The sequence below is a fragment of the Aptenodytes forsteri genome, unplaced genomic scaffold, assembly GCF_000699145.1.
Source record: "Aptenodytes forsteri isolate BGI_AS27 unplaced genomic scaffold, ASM69914v1 Scaffold229, whole genome shotgun sequence".
Classification (NCBI taxonomy): domain Eukaryota; kingdom Metazoa; phylum Chordata; class Aves; order Sphenisciformes; family Spheniscidae; genus Aptenodytes; species Aptenodytes forsteri.
Genome location: NW_008795863.1, coordinates 2,499,856 through 2,504,470, shown reverse-complemented (window position 1 = coordinate 2,504,470; position 4,615 = coordinate 2,499,856).

The following is a 4,615-nucleotide window of genomic DNA, read 5'->3' as shown; positions in this document are numbered from 1 at the left end:
GCCTGAGCAGCGAGCGCCCCCCGGCGGGCACTGCCGCGGCTGGGAAGGGCTCGCACCGTAGCTCGCCCGGCGCGTTTTACCCGCCTTGAGGCAGAGATCTCCCACCCGGCCTGTACCGGACGGTGACAGCGGGACTCCTGATCCAGCTGTGGGCCCTCCGGAATCAGCTTTACTGCGGCTGTGAACCGCACCCTCCGGAGGCAGTGTAAAAACACCCAGTCTCAGCTTGTCTCTTTTAAATTGTCATTAGTTTTATTCGCAATTTTATTTTCTGCGACTAACAGACAGGGAGTGCGCGGGATTGAGAACACTACCAGTCGCAGATCTGCACGGACACATTTGGACGCCAACACACAGCAAGTTGCATATCTCTACAAAAGCGTGTCCTGCATCTCCCGCTCCCGTCACAAGAGAAGCCACGGTACAGGCTGTTCAAGTAACCTCCACCAAGGCAGGAGGTAACAGCATGCCTGGTAACGTTGCAACCCAACGCGGGGGGGTGTACCCTTGGTATTTGTGGTACTTGGTACTACTACTATTTGCTGGTTTTTGGCTTCAGTTTTTGTGTTGTGGAGGTACTTTTGGCAGACCAGGCTGGAGGGCATACAGGCAGGACGAAAGCATTCCATCCTCATGACGGACTGGACCTTACTGATAACATACCGACAGAAGACACTCACCAGCCACAAGAAGATCACCCATCACAGCAAGGTTGACCCAAAGCAGTGATTACTGCCTGCTGACCTCAGTAGCCTTTGTTATTGGCAGTTCAAAACCTTCCCTGTTTCTCTCCCATTCTCTAGGTCTCAAATCTAAGTCGTCTTTTGTTCTCTGCGTCTCCTGTCCCTGTATAAAATGTTGCCCCTCTCGTTACTTACAGCCCATCGCATGTTGCCGTCTTTTTTTGTTTTGGTGTAAAACGTTGCCAGATGCCACCTGCCCCTCCATCTTGACCGTGTAGCCCACCTGATTGCAGAGCCTGGCAATTTTTGCGAGGGACCAATAGTTGCCTGGGAAGAGAGGGGTGAGATGACAGCGGCTCACTACTGCCTACTGTGGGCCTACAACTTACCTAACACCTGGTACAAGACACTCCCATCACATTAGGCTGCAAGTGGGAACTGTAAATGTAATCAGATTACGGGAGGTGGCGCGCACCTCTAGCTCCAGGGCACAGCCCCAGCATCTCTCCTCCTCCGCCATCAACCTGGATCAGCCCATCTGGCCAACTCCCTGCGCTTCACACAGAGGTCACAGTGCAAGGTAAAAGCCACTGTGCCAAGTTGAACGTACACAAGATCCAGGTTGTGAGGCTGTTGATGATCCAAGAGTGCATGGGAGGGAACGACGTGCCCATGCTGTCAACTGCTGCCAGAAATCCCCTCTGTCTGTGAAGATTTCTGTATTGGTTCCGTAATCGCAGGAGCAGCCGCACAACACTGCTAATTCTTGGGGCCCGTGACGAGTCACCTTGTCCCTAAATAGCCTGGCAACAAAATTGCTACTTTAATCAGCAACTAACACTGAATAAATTAGCAACCGACAGTTCATAGTATGAAAACCAGGAAGTCGCTTCCAGATAAAAATACAGCTGGATGTAACTAGCTACAGTAGCAGTAAAAAAAAAAATAAAATAAAATTGGGAGGTATAGTACCAGCCAGCAACGCAATGGTGCTGCAGAAAAAAGGAGATCCCTTTTTCAGATGGAGTAGCAATATCCTGAGGGGTAATTACTCAGTTCTATTCTGTTTTATCCAGCACAAACAAGATCTCAGGTGAGGTCCTGAGGAGTCTAGAAAACAGGAATAAAAATTACATGAGGAAGAAAATACAGCATATCAGGAAGGGTTGAAATAACTCTGTTTAGTCCCGAAAACAGAGACTGCCAAGAATAATTTTAACTGATATTTTAATCTTTATCTTTGGTCATTGTAAAGGATGGTAATAATTGTTTCCCGTGTTCTCTAGAGGAGGATGAGCAGAAATAAAGTTACTTTCCAACAGAGATTACTTCAGTTGGATGACAGGGAAAATTTTCTTAATATCAACGAAGAAAAATACACATAGTTCTCCCTCACTAGAGGTTTTAACAAATGGACCAGAGAATGATATATATTGACGGTTGGACTCGATGATCTTAGAGGTCTTTTCCAACCTTAATGATTCTATGATTCGGCATGACTTTGGATACAGGTATATCTAATATGCACAGCATACTGGCATACAGCAACCAGACAAAAAGATCATTTTAAAGCCCCTTTTAGGCCAACATTTCAATGATTCCATGTTATTAATTTAGAAGAGAACATGCTCTGATACAATAGGAATTCTGATATATTGCAAAACTTTGTAAAATGACTACTTCAGAAATAATTTTTCAAGTGACAAAGGGAAGCTGTAGTATGGCAGTCCCAGTGCGGTGGAGAAAGATCAGCACAGTGGAATCCAGCATACCCTATATACCAGTATCTCACTATAGACAGTAAGAGTAGGATAACAATTTTTTCCTCAACATTGGGAATGTCAGGAGTAGTCATAATTGCTTAATACCACCCAAGGCAAGGCCACCTGAATATCAAGGAATAGTATTTTATAAAGAATGTGCAAGGCTCGCTAGGACTTACATTCCCATGGTACCCAGGTGTTTGGTTTTGTTTTGTTTTTTTAAAATACTATGGGTGGAGCAGTAAAACAAAAAGAGGAGGAAGCACAGATGGATTAACTCAGGGCTTCTGCAGAAACTAGAGCAGGCATGGAAAGGGCAGCACTGGGCAGTACTCAGACAACAACCTACACAGGTCAGAAGTAGCAGAGAAAACAAGCCCGCGATATGTCTTGGGTCATTCTCAGATGTGAAGTCCGCAGACCCTGTTTCCCTAGCTCTTCTACAAACACAACAACTAGTTCTGGGCACACTGCTGCTCTCCTGCTTACCCAAGAGTTGACAACGATGCAGCAGCTATGCACAGTTTTTAAGACCCAAATATTTTCAGAACTCAAAAACTGTTACCCATAGAACATCTTCTCTATTCTACAGGCTGGAAAACGACACACAGAAAAGTTGGGAAATGAGCCAACAGAGCTAAAAGGGAAGCAAGAATTCCCAATTTCTGACCTAGAAACTGAGCCACGCAGCCTCCCTCTGTCCTGCTTTTCCATGGCTGGCACAGGAATTGAAGATAGATGGAGGAAGCAGACAACAGCCAGGTTTCTCAGCTATGCAGCTAGACCTGCAAGGAGTTTGTGTAAGATTCAGATTTTATCAAACAAGTGCTGATCCAAATGACAGCAAAAAAACCCTACTTGTTTCTTCAAACTCTCGGAAAAAGCTATAGCTGAAGCTCTTGTAGGTTTTATCATGCACATTACAAGCAAACATTTTCAAAAGCAGTCATTGATTTTGAGTGGCTCCACTTCAAAATGAGCATCCGTTCTTCCAAATTAAAGATACTCAATAGATCTGTAAAAATGGCCCAAGGCTGAGTAGCACTGGACATCAGATTTTGGAGCATCCAAAAATCAAAAGATAATGTTAGCCTGCATGTATATACAAACAATAAAAGACTTTTGTGTACTTGATTAGGAAATACGTTCATTTTCCAGAGATGCTAACAATACATGATCTTTAAAAAACTTCTCTGTGGCATTAAATGTATGAAATGCCACTAAGATACTTACTTTCCACTGTAAACAATCACAGCAGAAACATTTCCGTACACTGTTATTCAGCTGATTTGATGAACACATGCTTGTTTCCTTGCATTTCTGTTTCTAACTCAGCTTGGTATGAACAGAGACACATTCCATGCTGGCACACACAAATGAAAATGTCATCGATTCCAGCGGTGCTGAGCCTGCTACTTACTGCCAAACAGTAGGAATGTGACCCATAGCACTTTTTTTCAGCTACATGTGCACCAAAATCATTGATTTAATTTGTCAGAAAATATATGAGCACAGGATTACTTGATGCAACCCTACAGTAACTCCAAGCGTAGCCTTTTTTCCACACAGATTAAAGGGCAGTATGTGACCTTTCAACCCTCAGAGACCTACTACCCTCATGAGATTTTCCAGGAATTAAAATTCTCCTGTGAAAATGTACATGCCTCTGTAAAAACACATAAAAATTTCACCTGCCCCAAATTAATCTCTCTTTTATTCCATCCACCAGCTGTGTCAGCAATGACTCCTGAGTCCCTTTCAGGGCGGAAGATGGCAAGGCTCATGCAGTCTTTCTGCCCGTTATGTTCTTTGGCACAATCAGTGCTGCCAATCTCACAGACAAATGCCAGTTGAAAAATCATGGAACAACAATCCTGAACAAAATGGCCAACACGGGAAAAAGGCCCTTTCTCCATCTTGTTTCAAGCTTGCGTAAGGAAGTAATAATCCCATTTGTGTTCAGGAGCCTTCCCTGAAACAGGGAGAAGCAGTCTGGCTTTCCCGAGCCTTGGCACAAGCACAGAGGACAGCTAAATGCAAAAGTTCAGAATTCAGTTCAAAACACGAACATTTCCTGCATATCAAGATGAAAAGCACCAAGACCTGATTGGATTTAAGATGACTCTTTGCAGAATAAGAAACAAGAAATCTGTTCCCATAATATATAAG